The sequence below is a fragment of the Lynx canadensis genome, chromosome F1 (assembly GCF_007474595.2).
Source record: "Lynx canadensis isolate LIC74 chromosome F1, mLynCan4.pri.v2, whole genome shotgun sequence".
In the NCBI taxonomy this organism is placed as follows: domain Eukaryota; kingdom Metazoa; phylum Chordata; class Mammalia; order Carnivora; family Felidae; genus Lynx; species Lynx canadensis.
This window is the reverse complement of record NC_044319.2, coordinates 45,860,887-45,878,202: the sequence shown is the minus strand read 5'-3', so window position 1 is coordinate 45,878,202 and position 17,316 is coordinate 45,860,887. Positions and strand designations below refer to the sequence as shown.

Sequence of the window (17,316 nt, the reverse complement as noted above, 5' to 3'; positions counted from 1 at the left end):
GAAGTTGTTTCTTCTAGAAATAAAGAAAAAGAGATGAGAAAAGAAAAGCTCCTAGAAATAAAGAAAAGGAGATGAGAAAAAAATGGCAAAAAGTATAAAAATAGTTCACAGAAAAGAAAAGGTCAATGGCTTTGAACATAAGAAAAGAGAAACCTGGGGTGCCAGGGTGGCTCAGTTGGTTATGCATCCGACTTTTGGTTTCAGCTCAAGTCATGATCTTATGGTTTTGTGAGTTCAAGCCCCTTGTCAGGCTTCACATTTACAGTAAGGAATCTTCTTGGGATTCTCTCTCTCCCACTCTCTCTCTGCCCCGCTCGCACATTCTCTCTTTCTTCAAAATAAATAAGTAAACATAAAAAAAGAAAAATTTGCTAATAATCCTTAGATTATATATAGTAAAGTCTCAATATCATATTGTCAGTTACTGACTAAAATTACAATTATATCTGAATTTGTAATGATTTCAATACTAACCAAAATGACTGGCTCCTTAATGTAAGATTGCAATGGATTATATTTTGCCAGAATATATGTGTATGAGTATAAGGAAGCACTATCTGGGGAAGAATTATGTTAGTTGATGCAGAAACATTCTTTGAAGATTTTTGTTTTCTTGTCTGTTATCTAATCCCGTTTTGCTAAAGTTATACTTTGAAAAAGTTAAAAGTCATTATTTCCATTTATGTATGTTTTTCTCATTGCTTGCCATCTTGTTAGTTGATTTTCCACTTCTTAGTGGGTTTCAGGCATTCAACAGACAGCTTTGCCTAGTACTTGCTCTCATCAATTGCACAAATGCTCATTTTCCCTCTCATGGTGCATCGTACTTCATTTTGCCCTATGAATCCTGTAACTGTAAACTTCTTCAGTATTGGCATTCTCGTCCTCATGACTCAGCCTCAACTCCTGTTTTGAAAAAAAATATGTTGGGGGATAACTATGGGGGGTTGGCCCTCAGAGTTTTCTCTTGCTTTTTCCCAGCTCCTAATAAATACTGTAACAAATACCACAAGACATATTTGTATTATGGATCTTGCCAAGTAGTAGGAAATATTAAATTGATTAGTGCTAAATAAATAAAATAAAGCCCTTCCTCAAGGTTAAAAAATTAAAATATGAATGTTTATTTTTACAATTACTATTGAATTCACTTATCGAATATTAAATATAACTAAAAAAGATTTTTGTAGGGAATATCTTTATAGATTAACACATTTTCAATGTTTAACTAATGTATAGTTTAATAGGTATTTAAATATTTGAATTATCTTTATTCCACTTACACATGAAAGAAAGTAAAATTCTAATAAATGCAAAGAAGTGTTCTCCAAAGTAGTCACAGTTTACATGAGTCTATTGACGACTCCAGGAGATCCTGTTTCACAAATTAATTTTCAAAATGTAATTTACTTTTATTTGGTTTGGAGATTATTTCTGTTGTCTTTTCAAAGGCTTGGTGATTGAATAAACACATACTTTTGTTACCAGTATGTTTGTCTCCAATAACATTATGCACTTTCATAATTAACAACTCTAGGCAGAAAACTGATTTTTTTTTTTTTTGCTATGCCTTCTTGATAAATCAAAAGACATTCTTCACCTGAGAATATGGCCATTTTCAGATAGAAATCCATATCCACATCTATTGAAGCATTTTGGGAGTGATCCTGATATTCAAAGAGTATGATTAGAAGCTATTAACATAAGAAACTATTAACTATAGAGAAACATAAACTTTAAGTCTTGGTTTCCTTAATAGTGCTTTACCTTCACTGTTCATCCTTACTTAAACTTTTGTCTGATTTGGTGACAGAAAACTTTAAATTTGTTGATTTCATAACAAGTTGCATGGAAGAAAGAGATATTTTGCTGCTTTGTCCGGTGACAAGCTCTGTTATAGATCACAGACTCTTAATTTCAAGAATGCTGGAAGAGAAGGTGGAGAGAGAAGAAGGAAAAGAAAGTCAAATCAAGGAAAGGATATCGCAAGGGGAAAAAAAACCCGTATTCAAATTCACCAGTGTAGTGGGAAAAAAAAAACAAACTAACTTGATTTTAAGGGGAAACTTCATGTACGGTAAAATATACAAGCATACTCATTTAAAACTTCGTCTTTGATTTTCTGCCAGCAGATTTGTGTATGCAGCTACTACCCATTTAGTAAATATCAACGGCTTGCACAAAACAGCCCCCAAACTGATTTTTCTTTCATTTATTTCCTGGCTAGCTTAAAGAGGAAAAGTAGTAGAAATGTTAAGTTTGCTATCAAATCTTAAGTTTAATATAGGAAAAAAAGCACTCTAAATTGTTGGAAATAATTGTTGGCATGACAATACTTTTCTTAAACTGAATGGGTTCATAAATTCAAAGAGTTTGGGGATGAAGTAGAAATTTGTAATAAAAGAAGACCTTTAATAAATAGAAAACTTAGAAACTAAGTCTCGTACTGTATTTCCCGAGTTTGAAAACTAGCCTGTAGACCTCATCTGGCCTGCCACCTATTTCTTTCTAAAATAAGTTTTATTGTAATACACACTTGCACATTTGCTTACATATGTTTACATACCATCTAAGGCTGCCTTTGTGCTATAAATGCTGAGTTTTGTAGTGTATCAGAGTCTGTATGGTCCACAAAGCCAAAACAATTTTCTGTTGGACCCTATAAACAAAAAGTTTGTTGACTTCTGCACTTATTTAAAACACGCATATCATTCTATCTTCAACTTGAATACAATGCCTTCTAATTTTTTTTTTCTTTTGCCATATTGCCTGCCCAACTGGTCTTTGCATGTATGAATTGTTACAGTAAAAGGCATATCCATACCATTCACTGCTCACTTTTTCTCTATTTTTTTATAACTATTTGCAAGCAATATAAGGGTTGGGACTATACTTCTTTGATATTTTTTATTGCAGAGCCCATTGAAAATACTATATCACTGAAAGATATTGTTAGTTACTCATAAGCATCTTTTTGTAAAAGTAAGTATATATGATAACTAATTCTACATCCTCAAATCATGAAAAGTTTGTCATTCATGGTATTTTACTTTGGAAAATAATTTCTAATTTTCAGAAAGTGTCTCATGGAAGAGAAAAATTTTAAACCCAAAATTTTTAAAAATATTTTTAAAGCCTTTTTAACATTGTTCAAGAAATATATACACTATCAACAAACCAAGGTTGCACATTCTACTAGCAGGTATGTGTTATTAAAAAAAAAAAGTTTGTCATTAGATTAAAGCATCATTTAAAAGTTTTCTATATATGCTCTAATAATAGTTTTGGTCAATTGTTTTCTATTAACTGAAATCAAAAGATATATTAGGTATAAGCATAAATTATGCATTATTACTGATACATTAACTAATGTCTTGGCAGTCTCTCCCTTAGGGTGATATGCTAGAAATCCCATTCTTGATTAACTGAATTGATGTAGAAGCGTCTTTATTCAAGCAAATGGTTAACATCTTGGTTTTATGAATAAACTTGAAGGAAAACAATGACAAATTTTGAAAACAATATTATTTCTGAGGAAACAGTGTATGTTCAGTAGTAAAATTCAAGCAATAAATAAAGAAGCACAAGAAGAAGGAAATTCTGCAACTTGATAATGAAATAACCACTATCAATATTTGAAGAGATTCATTTAATCCAAAAAATGCATAATCCAGTTTACACCATGCCGAAGTTTCAGAAAATTAACCCATCCTTCCATCCAGCAGCTTCAGATGAAAAACAAATATAGACACACCCCAAAAATACCTTCATGTCACCTACCAGTCAATATCTTCCAAGGACAATCACTATCTTGAATTCTACCTATACTGGAGCTTTACATAAAATGAATCATAAAGAATATACTTTTTTGTGTTCAATTTCTTTCACTCAACATTATGGTTTTGAATTTTATCTATACTATTGGATACTTTTTAGTGTGGAAAAAATCTCATACTGTTCTATTATTTCAATGAAATATAACTTGTTTATCTGTTCTATTCATGAGAAACATTTGGACAGTTTCCCGTCATTAACTATTACTGATAATGTTCCTATAGATATATGAACATTTTATTTTAGGTAATTTTATTATAGGTATGCATATGTTTAATCTCGTAGACAATACCAGTTTTCCAAAGGTGTTCTATGAATTTATACTCCAAAACAGTAATGTATATGTATTCTAGTTGTTCAACACATTTATCATCTCTTGGTATTCTCTATTTTATTTTAGCCATCCTATTGAGTAGGGAATGAATTTCACTTTTGCTTTAATATACATTTCTCTTGGCAACTAATGATGTTTTGGGTCATTTTTGGCTTTTTTTGTTGGACTATTTACCTTTTATTATTAATACATTAAAATTCTTTGTAGTTAGGGATATGCGTCTTTTCTTAGCAAAAAACATGTATTTCAAGTACTTTCATCCATACTTTCTTTGACTTGTGCATTTATTTTTATAAAATATCTTTGATGAAGAGGAGTTCTTATTTTTAATATAGCCTAATTTATTATGCTTGCTTGTATGGCTACTGCTTGTCAAGTCCTGACTGAGAAATAATTTCTACTCAGATTATGGTGATATTTTTCTATGTGTCATCTTCCAAGAGATAATTCTTTTTATATTCACACTTAGATCTGAGCACTATTTTGAATATATTTTTATGTTTGGCATGAGGTAGGGGTCACAACATTTTTTAAATTTGTCTTATGGCTGTTTAAGTGAACTAGTAGTATTTCTTAAAACACCACTTTTGCCTCTCTTTTCACTGCAAAAGCAGATTTGTCACACATCAGGTAATCATACAATGTGTGTCTGGTTTCTCTTTTCTATTTCATTGGTCATCTTTTTGTATTCTTGCACTAATACCTCACTGTATTGTATACCAATGCTTTATAAGAGTCTTGATATCTGGTATTTGATGATGATGATACTAATTATTGTGGTACCATTTTTTGTTTGTTTTATGCAATTCTTCTTTATGCTATTAAATGGAAGGGCTACTTTATTTTCCTGGTGAACATATTATCATTAAATAGTGGCTTTCTATCTCACTAGTAATACTTTTTGCTGTAAAATCATTTTGCCTTATCTGCTTTTTGCTTTCCAGTCTGATACCTAAACTCAACTTTAGGATGAGAAAGTTATTTTCAGTGGAAATACTTTACTGAAAATGCCATGCCAAGGGTCATAAAATGCAACCACATCAAATCCAGGTGTAGTGACCAGTTATCCCAGATCTGTTTACTTACATCTTTTTTCTTTAATGTTATCCCCCCAAAAAATACGAGATTTCTTTCACACTATCTAAGATCTATGTGACAGCTCAGTTCCACTGTTATATTACTTGGTAACAAATGGATTAATAAGCTTTATGATTCCCATATTTAAGAAATTGTTCCTAGACTTGGGGAGCAAGGTGAAAGGAAGATCTGGGTTTTTTCTTACAGTTACAAGGAGAAAGGGAACTAGAAGCCCTGGTCACATGGAAATTTTTTAAATTTATATTGAAGACCTGTTTAATATGTCATACATATAGTTTATTGAATTTAAGCTATCAACATTACTGTAAATCAAGGAGAAAGCACATTAAGCTTAAATGGGTGAATGTTTCTATATCACTTTTATAATTAAACATTGACAATAAGAAATATGTCAATAATTTCAAGATGACTCACCTTCTCTCATATTAGTTACCGAGTTCTGCTAATTCTGCATATAAATATATATGTATTGTCCCCGTTTTCCATTCTTAAAACTTGGCATATTCTAACTTGCCATCCTCACTTTCACCACATTTTTGTGCATATTATACACATAAGTCACTATACACACCAAACAATCGCAAAGACATGGTATTTTCTTTTCTCTCTGAACTTTTTTTTCTTCCGAGTTTTTATTTAAATCCAAGCTAGTTAACATACAGTGTAGTATTGGTTTCAGGAGTAGAATTTAGTGATTCATCACTTACATATAACACCCAGTGCTCATCACAAGTGCCCTTCTTAATTCCTAGCCCCCATTTAGCCCATCCCCCCACCCACCTCCCCTCCAGCAACCCTCAGTTTGTTCTCTATAGTTAAGTCTCATGATTTGTCTCCCTCTCTGTTTTTATCTTACTTCATTTTTCTTTCCCTTCCTCTATGTTCATCTGTTTTGTTTCTAAAATTCCACATATGAGTGAAATCATATAGTATTTGTTTTTCTCTGACTGACTTACTTGCTTAGCATAATACAGTCTAGTTCCATCCACATCATTGCAAATGCCAAGATTTCATTATTTTTATAGCTGAGTGTATATATACATATATAATCTTCTTTATCCACTCATCAGTTGATAGACATTGAGCTCTCTCCATAATTTAGCTATTGTTGGTAGTGCTGCTATAAACATTGGGGTGCATGAGCCCATATGAATCAGTATTTTTGTATCCTTTGGACAAATACCTAGTAGTGTAATTGCTTGGCCATAGAGTAGTTCTATTTTTAACTTTTTGAGGAACCTCCATCCATATTTATACAAGACCTTTTCTTTGTATGAGTTGATTTTTTGTTTGCGGTATATTTCTCACTATATTCACATGGCATTCTTGGTTACACTTCAAGAATAAGCTTGTGCTTCACTTTTATTATGAACACATCTACACTCCACACCTCCATGAGGTGGTGATGATAATATGCTTAGGTTAGTAGCGGGAACATAAGAAGAGCCTTTTGACTATTGTTAATAGTGTCATATATCTCTTGTTTACTGCAACGTGATTGGTGATTTTTTCATCTTGCATATCTGAAATAGCGTGAGCTCATTAATGAAGATTGTGACTTGTCCATGACTTATTAGGGAGAGATCAGTTTTTATGTAATCTAAACCTAAGCCAATGTCTAATGCTAAAATTGTCTTTAATAATCTTTAAAATAAATAGATTATCCAATCAGATGGTTGTACTGAAGACTGAGATTACGTGTTGATTTCTTGTCAAACTATAAAGTGTTATACAAGTATAGGTTGATATATACACATTAGTATAACCAAATTTACCTTTGCAGCTTTCCTCTTCAGTATCTAAAAAGAAACTCGTTGTGAAAACTGGTTGAGTAATTCTGTCAAATTTAAGACAAATTCTGAAAAACTTTAGAATGAGCTCTCTGGAGAAAATATGCAAAGCCACCATATGTTCTCCTGTTTTTACCTTTCATGATTCATGAGTCCAGAGGTGGTTGTTACAGACATAAACTCCATATGAAATGAGACAAATTATTTATTCTCAGTAAGAAAGATGGTTAATGCCTCACATTAGCAGCTTTTCAGACTTTTTTCAGCAGCTTCTAAGACTTTGAGGAAATGTTTTGAAAAATCAAACCTCACCAAGTGCCTATACTCACCTGTGATATTGTAAGGAATACATTTAATAATATTATAATATGGAGTCATAAATATATGATGATTTTAAAAGTCACATATGTATTTAGATATCTTAATAATATATAGATTCAAAGTTTTCAAGCAGATTGAAGGTATTTACATATTACTGCTTATATGGCATTAACTAGACTTTTATGTACCAAAAAATTATATAAATAGAAATTTTAATGACTATATTTGACTAACACATTTGGAGATATCCAGGGCAGCACAGCTGCCTAGCATACATAAAATAGATTCTTGTGCCAAGTTCTGTAATATACTATGGAACTACTGCTAGAAAAAGAGGCAGAAATCATAAGCAGGTGGTATTTTTACTGTTTTATTATATTATTCTCTAGTTTCTTCCCTTTGGCTACTGTTGCCTACCAGATGTGCTTTTTATCTTTCCTTTTAATTAAAAAAAAAAAAACTTCAATGTGATCTGTATCTTTACTTGGCTTTATATTCCAGAAAAATATCAGTTTAAATACTGTTTAATGACCAGGATTAAAAACACTATAGAGTTAAAATAAATAAGACTAGGTTAGTTAAATATGTAGAAAAAAACTCTTCAATAAATATTGGGCACATTTGCCATTATCTAGAAAAAAAAGAAAATAAATTTTGGAACCATGTAAACATTTTAAAATTTCAGGATACAATATATTTAACAGTTATATATTTCTAATAGTCAATAAAAATAGCTATATCACTGTGTATCAACCTTCCAGTGGCAGATGGAATACATTTTCAACATTGAAACATTCTCAGTATCTGTACATGATATGACTCTGAAATGTGGAAGTTTAGTAATTTATTCCCTTTGGGAATTGGTTTAATGATGAAATCACAACATGATCCTTTCTCCTAAATAGTGGAAGATTAAGAAAAAATTAAAGAGAAGTCATGGTTTTTAGTAGGGTTTATTTCCTATTTAGATTTTAGATAATTTAGTCGTTATTTTAATTATATGTTTTTATTCATATATATTTATAAAAGAGAAAAACAAATATAAAAAGTATAGTGATTATAACTGATGCCAACTGTGTTAGACCCTATAGTTGTCCAGGAAAAACAATAACCATTCCTTTCCCAAAGAAAAACCACAATATAAAAGGAGCCAGAGGAGAGGTAGATGGAGGGAAGGATTACATATATAAAACTTGAGTAGAATGGTAATAAAGGTAATGTCCAAGTGTTATTGAAACATAAAGAAAAATGGGACCCAAACCAAAAAGGAAAGAGAAAATATGGAGAAAATAATCATTTGATCTTGAAACGTGATTCAAAGTTGTCTAATAAAGTCATGGAAGGAAGCAATATGTGAGGGAGTTCTGGAGGAGGGCATTCCTGGAAGTTGATGGATCTGTTAAGGTCTAAAGGAGTTGGTATGGATAGGGAAAGTAGACTCTGATAAAATTCCAAGGGTGTGTTACAACTCTTACACACATGCACACACACCATTCACACATACAACCACCTCCCCTTTATTCCGTGATCAAGAAAAATGAGCAACTGGGTAGAAGTAAGAAAGGAGACCTTCTTGTGGTTCAGACACTGGGATATAAGGGGAATTGAATGAGGAGTATAGATGCTTACCTATTTCTGGGTGGCAATGGCATTTTATCAAACTAAAAAAAACTCCACATTCTTCAAAACAATAAAAAAGCATAGTTTTCATTGCCCTGGAAAAGCCATGTGGTTTCCAAAATATTCAAAAAGCATGAAAAACATAGTCAAAAAAACCTTCTGTCATGGTGCAATAAACAACCCTGCCTCCTTGTAGAATTAACTTCCCCTCCTCTATCTCCCCAGTACTTCAAAATTAAAAATACCGACTGCCTCAGACTGTCTTACGTAAGTTTGAAATGAGGCCACACAAATCTGTGGAATCCATATAGTACATCTAGTTTATAGGCTCACCTTACAAAATATCAAGATTCTTTCAGAATACATGATATCTCTTCTTGGATAAGGCTTTTTATTCAATGTTTTGCGTTCCACTGGAATCCTGTTCTAGCTACAAGTCTGGGGAAATGAGAGTTAATGTTTCCTGAAAGAATCAGCATCCCCTTGAAAAAATCTGCCTCAGATAAAGGCATTAGAGACTTTTGAAGAGTCATCTATCTAATCTCCCCAAAGGTGAGAAAGGCATGCAAGTGTGAATATACTCTTGTCCTCAGATTAATTGAAATCTACCAAATAGAACTACTACTCTAATTCTCAGGACCTTACATTTTCCTAATTAATACTATAAATTTCATTAAAAAGAGCATTTTGAGTTACATTATAGTTTTGCAACTTGCATGATAAAATTCAGTCTTTTTTTTTTTAATGGTTATTTATTTATTTTTGATACAGAGAGAAAATGAGCTAGGTAGGGGCAGAGAGAGAGAGAGGGAAAGAGAATCTCAAGAAGGGTCTGTGCTGTCAGGACAGAGCCCAATGCTGGACTCAAACCCATGAATCGTGAGATCATGACCTGAGCCGAAATCAAGAGTCGGATGCCTAACCGACTGAGCCGGCCAAGTGCCCCTAAAATTCAAAGTCCTGATTTCAGGTAATATTTTCTGCATATTCGAGACATAAGAGATTCTTTTGAGCATTCATAGAAGTACTGTGGTTCTCTGCCTTGTGCCAAATTTTTCATTTTCTTTACTATATTATCTGGAAGTTAGTGAGCAGTAGCCATTTCACCTAACAATGCTTCTCATCTACAATTTCATCAAAATCTGTTACAACAGTTATTGTTCTCCTAAAGCTGTAATATTAATAGATGCTTCATTCCAGAAGACTTCTGGTGATAATTTAAGTAGCTATTTGCCACTGCTGGCCCTGAACTTCCAGTATCCTAGTTCCATTAAATTAAAACCATTAATCTCTTTGAACCTAACCAAATCAGATAAGCAATTCCAGATTCCTATCCATAAAGGGTGTATTTCCTGGAACCACTTCTGTTCCATATACTTTCTATTTTTATATTCTTTTTTATTATTAATTTTTCAAGAAAACAAAATGTTAGTGGCACCTGGGTGGCTCAGTCAGTTCAGGGTCTGGCTCAGGTCTTGATCTCATCATTTGTGGGTGGGAGCCCCATATCGGGCTCTGTGCTGACAGCTCAGATCCTGGAGCCTGCTTCAGATTCTGTGTCTCCCTGCCCCTCCCCTACTTGCGCTCTGTCTCACTCTGTCTCTCAAAAATAAATAAATGTAAAAAAAAATAAAATAAAAGGAAACAAAATGTTAAATACTTGACCACATTACTTCTCATATATCTTACACCATAGTTGTACAATATTTGTTCTTATTGTTACTTCAAATACATATTTCAATGTGGATATTTATGTGACAACTCTTTTGAGCAAGGGCATATCTGAGAAAAAAATATGTGAAGTATCCTGTCATATTTAAAGACAATTCAGTTGACAGAATTCTAAGTCCAAGAATATTTTCTCTAAATACATTAAAGATATTATACTCCTATATCCACTATTGCTATTGGGAGCTAGATATCTGCCCAATGCTCATTTCTTTGTTGATTATCTCCTCTCTTCTTGGAAGCTTTAATATTTACTATAAAATTTTTATTTGCTCAAATTTTATTCTGTATTTTCCTTTCTTTTTTTTTTTTTTTTTAATTTTTCTATTTTCCCATTCTGCCTCCATCTTGGAACTCCCTGTGGCTCTTTAACGTGCAGTTTTTCATCTCTTTCTAATTCTGGGCAAGTATTCCAATTTCTCTATCATTACTTTTTTCCTAGAGTACAGCCCCAATTTTGTCACTTCTACCACTATATTCTTTATGTATGATTTTATCTTTTCTATCATATATCTATCTCTTTCTACTTTCTTTGATGGAGTTTATCTATTTTTCAAGTTCAAAAAATGCATTCTTTATCTGTGCCAAATTTTCTATACTTTTAATTCTCCTTTTGATTATGTACTTGTTTTCACACCTACTTGATATTACTAATACAGTTATATATCTTAAGTAAATGTTTGCTTTAATAAATTAGACCATTTTTGTAATTATGTTTTACATAATATTTTATTGTTTTTACTTTTAAATAGAGTCTCAGATGTTATGCCATCCCTGAGAATATCAGTCGTGTCGTCTGAAATTATGGATAAGGAAACAGTTGCCGGCAAGGCTCTAGCTGGTCTCATTTCTAGTTTATGTAAAAGTAAAAGTAAGTAACCAGTTTAAAAGATATCTCCGTTATTTAGTGGAAACCCCATAGGACCTTTTTTCTTTTTCTTTTTCTTTTCTTTTTTCTTTTTTTTTTTTTTTTTTTGGCCAAAACTTTGAAGGTGACAGTTTATTATTGGAAAATAAATTGAAAGAATTAAGTTACATCTCTTTTCACATTACTTTTTCTTCCAGGTAGCAGAAGATTAAGATCCTAATTCTCAAAATTACACTGCTCAGTGGTAAAGTTTAGGTAATCTGTATAGAAAGACTTTTTCCAGTTAAGGTTTTTATATTATAGTTGATATTGACAAGAGGTTGAACACTATCTATGACTTCATAGACAGAATATATATATTCTTAAGAGTTTCTTTTGAGTATAAGTTGGAAAGTGAATGTATAAAATATTTGAGAATAGTACAGGCCTTCAATTTTAGGAGTTATTATAATGTGTTGAAAGCTGTCAGGGCAACAAATATAATCTCAGAGTTTGTGCGTAGACAGAGGTTCTGGCCTTATATTTGGTGGCATTAACTGGAGAATTACCCAGTGTGATTCATAAGGATTCATATGGCTGTGATAAAAACTTATTGCAGACATTTAACTTTATAGCTAAGGTGGGTTTTTGTTTGTTTGTTAACTAGAAGCTCACATTCCTTTGCTCTTTCCCCTTCTGTTACACTTTGTAACTATAAAATGAATACCATACATGACACAGGAGACCCATGAATCAGAATAGTTCTTTAGAAACACATAACATGTTTTAAGATTTAAAATAAATTTGGATTCACTTAGATTGGCCATACGTACCTATAAATAGGCATGTTGATGGAACTATTTCTATGTTATTTGATTTAATTGTTGTCATTTGGCATTCATGCATGTTTCTCTATCCTATCCCCAGACTGAATGGTCTGCACTTAATATAGCATAGTGGTCATTGAACAGAATGAAGATTCTGGCACTCCTAAATTCTCATTTAAGCACCTATGAATTTGGGTTAACCTTGAAAGTAGTTCTGCTACTATACTGCATTGCTTCCTAGAACTTCCATCAGACCATTTTTAATTACTTGCACATCCTACCACTCCACTGGGCAACTCCATTAATAACAACTGGAGACGCATTTAATTCATGGTGATTTAGAGACAAGAAATAAAGAGAACAGAAAGTCCAGGGACATCTGGTTAATCTACACCAATATTCATTTCTTCTGATAATGCCCTGTGGCTACAGAGACCAGGCATCACTGCCATTTTAAAAGAAAAAAAGAAAGTGATAGGGAACCAGAGAGAAACAAGCACTCTGTAACATTCCATTTAATGCATAATCAGTTAGCTATTCATTGTAATGATGAAATGATGGTAGACATCTTCAAATTGCTTCCTTTTTTCCCTAAAGGTTGCTTGTCTGAACATTCTTGTTCTAAGGTCTTTGCATAAGAGTAATTCTAGGGTAGATATCTGGAAATTGAATTTTAGGCTCATGAATTCTCAACTTTACCACCTATAGACAAATGCAATCCAAACGTACTATAAAAATTTGCTATTTATATGCCACACATGTGTTAGAGTTCCCTTGATTTTCCTTCGTCATAGGAAATTAGTATTGTCAGTCTTTTTATTTTAAATCAACTTTATAGGTGTATAATGGTATTCTATAGTGCTTTTAATTTGCATTTTCCTGATTGTCAATGAGATTAATTATATTTTTGTTTGTTTGCTGACTATTTAGGTATTCCTTTTTGTTTTGTTTTTTTAATGTTTATTTGTTTTTGAGAGAGAGACAGAGAGTGAGCAGGGGAGGGGCAGAGAGAGAGGGAGACACAGAATCTGAAGCAGTCTCTGAGCTGTCAATACAGAGCCTGAGGTGGGGCTCGAACCCAGAAATCGTGAGATCATGACCTGAGCCAAAGTCAGATGCTCAACCAACTGAGCCACCCAGGCACCCCTCACTATTGAGGTATTCTGTGAATTTCTGCCAACCCAAAGATTTTATCAATTGTATCATTGGTCTTTTTTTATTATTTATGAATAAATATTTAATATATACCTTTGGAAGTAATATTTTCTGATAATAAACATTGAAATATTTTTTGGAGGCTTTCTAGGTCACTTATTTTTTCTATAATTTCATTTTTGTGACAATATTTTAAATTCTAATATAGCCATAATGGTTGATTAATTGCCCTCTATATCTCTTTGATTTTCTGTCTTTTCTAAGAAATTCTTCCTTATGTACAGGATCATAAGTATATTACCATTTATCTTTGAAAATATTAAAATGAAGATTTTGATTTTTTATAATTTTGTCCACTTGAATGTTTTATTGCATTGTGTATTCATTAGAAGTCTAATTTTTCTAGATGCTTTTATTAATATTGTTTCTCTTGATTAATGCATGCTATCTATCATAAATCGTTTCCATGTTTTATTAGTTACTTTCTGTTCTTTTTTTATTTAATGTTCTCTATAATTTCCAATATCAGTGCTATAATCTCTTGATTACCATACTATTAAAATGTCTTTATATCTTGTAAAAACAAATGATTCTTCTCTTGTCCTTCTTCTTTTCTTTCATTGATTGGGATTATGTTTCTTATAGTGATTTTTTGAGGAAAATTGACACTATCATATTATCATGATATGATATCCACTGATCCTATTGTTTTTTTGCTTGAACACATTTTTTTCCTTGACATTAACATAAATTCTGAGCTTCTTAAATTTAGTATTTTAGTGTTTTATGTTTTTTAATTCCCCAATCCCTTTTTTTCCAGGTTTTGAATTCAGAAGTTATGGAGAACTAACCTGGCATATTTTTAATACGTTTGATCTATGGCTAGCAATAGCTATAAAAAAATAATTGCTTAACAAAACTTATCTAGGATTTTTTTCTTTTATTCTTTTCTTTTTATTAACTTTAAGGTAATATATTTATATAAATGAATTATAAAGAGTAGTCAGAAAATGAACGTCTACCAATAATTTTAAGAACTACAAGATTACCACTACCATTGAATCTAGATCTTTGCTCTAGCATAATTTAAAATTTTACTTTCCAGAGTTTCACTCCTGATAATATTGTGTGTCTCGCATTCTTGCAGTTTTATTTTCATATCAAAGCATTTATAAATAGTGTAATATCATCTTTCATTAAATCACTTTCTGTTCTTCAGGTCTGTGTTTATCTTCCTTCGATGACTGTTTTTCACTTCTAAAATTTCTGTGTAAAATTTCTGCGTAAAGTTTCTATTTATTTGAATCTCTATCAATATTCAATTTCACCTTTTTTATTTCATAATTTATTTTCCATTTAAATCTAAGTTATACTTTCCGTTATAATTTTGAACATCTTTTTTCCCACTTACACCAAGTCTCTTAAATATTATTCTTTAAAAGTTAATTTTATCAAGAATAAATTAAATTTTTGACTGTGAACTTTGCTGGAATTTTAGCATTCCATTTCTTTTTTTAAAATTTGTATTGAGAGTTCATTTTCAGTAAGAGATTTTATTTCCTTTTCCCTCGGTTTAGCAGTTTTAAATCATTTGCCTTCTGAAGAACTATGGTCTTACGATGTATTTAATAACATTTAAAAACCTTTTCTCCTTCTGTTCACTGCTAAAAGTGGAAATACTGGCTGCAAGTACTGAGCTAATCTCACGTCCCCAATTTTGTAAAGAGTAATTTAGGGCACTTACCAAACAGGAGAAAATCTATGTGGAAGACGAATTTGCTGTCCTCAGAGGTTTACCTGGCATACGAATCCAACATGGCTTTTTTAGTTTTCTTCACATATGTAGTCGTTCTGGGTTTAAAGGACAACATCAAAGCTGACAGTAAGTGTGCCATATTGCCTCAGCTGTTTGGGCTGAGTGTCAACATTGTTTGGGGGTGAGAAAGAGCATGCACACTTCAATTATGACAAAGAAGTTCAGTGTTTCTTGAGAGCACAGTGAGGACTGGGTGGTGATTAAAAAACAATAGGTAGGGTGCCAGGATGGCTCTGTCGGTTGAGCGTCCTACTCTTGATCTGGGCTCAGGTCATGATCTCACGGTCATGGGATTGAGTCCCACATAGGGTTTTGTGCTGGGCTTGGAGCCTGCTGGGCTTGGAGCCTGCTTCAGAGTCTCTCTCTTCCTCTCCCTCCCCCTCACCCTGTCCCTCACCCTCTCCTTTGCTCTCTCCCTCTCCCTCTCCTCCTCTCCTTCTTGCTTGCTTGTGCGTGCCTCTCTCTAAAAAAAAAAGAATAAAAAAGAAAAAAAAGAAATAAACAAAAAACAATGGGTAACCAAAGACTGTAAAAGACTGTACAATGATGATCATTCTATGTCATATTAACTTCATCTTTATAATTGTGAGGAACCACTGAAAAATTTCAGGTAGCATTAGTAACATTTTTATCCATGCTATTTGATCATTTAGATAAGAAATTGTACATGTTTTAGGTTTGTATATAACTTCCTCAGTAATATTGTTACTGTAATCTTGTATACTAATATGCATACTGTATCATCACTTTTCTCCTTTGAACTATTTTGGCTGCATAGTCTGCTCTTTTTTTCTTACTGGGGAAAGTTACAGTAAGTGATATAAAGATAAATTTACTTGTACATAATGCCCCATAGAGGCCACATAATTGGTGACTTTCTCAGTTTGGCTTGTAAAGACACCACAAGAGATTCAAATAGTATGGGAAACAAACATTCTTGGGAAAGGCACTATGTAAGCTTTTAGCAATCATTAGTGTTCATTTGATAATTGTATTCAGCCGTTCATGAATTTTGATCTATTTATTTAATATTAATTAAGTTCTGTTCAGTCCAAATATCATATCTCACAGTTAAGACAAACAAGGAGAACATTTGTTTGTGTTTGTTTACAAAGTCTCACAGTAAATTGGATTTTATTATTGAGACATATTCAAAAATTTATAAGTAATGTGATGGAATTTTGACATTAAACATTGTAAATAAATGCAAAATTCCTACATAACAGTTAAAATTTATAATTGAATTAAGAAATTTTGTTATACAATTTTTAACCTAATTATTTCTTACATATGTTGTACCCTGCAATTGGATACACCGATCAGATACCTGTTTTAAGAAAACATAATTTGGTAAAAACTAGACGATATAAAAGCTGCTTCTATGCACTGTTTTACTAAGGCATTTAAATGTCTCTGGGAGGAAAATTCACTTTATCAACATGATAGCTTGATGGTACATAAATTCCTTTACTCTTTGACTACAATGTCAGTTATGCTGACTTTGCTATTAACATAATTCCTCATTACTTACAACAGATTTTGGTCTATGCAAAACAAATTATATATTCTGCTACCTCACCATCATAAACTAATGTCAGCCATAAAGTCTCCGGCATAACAACTTTTAACTTTGTTAGGCAAATTAGGTAGGATAGCGATATATAGCCAAGTTAGTGAGCAGTATATAATAACGTGTTTTATTTTGGTTGGGCTATGTGATTTTACAAAGCAAAGCTTTAACCATAGAGTGGTTATTTTCTGCATTATAAAAACACTCTCAATTAAAGTTTTGGTCACAACTTTTATACATATCAGATTGAGAAATATAAGGAGGACTTCCACTTAAAAATGGAAGGTTAAGTATATGAATTCAGTTCTACTTATCCCCAAACCTAAATGTAATAAACATAATGAATTTTTTTTAAATGCATAAGCCCATAAGGACA

At 32.2% G+C, this 17,316-nt stretch overlaps 1 non-coding gene across 1 annotated transcript; it reads right to left on the bottom strand.

Annotated features, from left to right (window-relative positions):
• Positions 1-13,456: 13,456 nt before the first annotated feature.
• TRNAQ-UUG lies at positions 13,457-13,541 on the bottom strand. The gene has a single exon. It is a non-coding gene; the product is annotated as a tRNA-Gln (tRNA).
• Between the last annotated feature and the right edge of the window lie 3,775 nt (positions 13,542-17,316).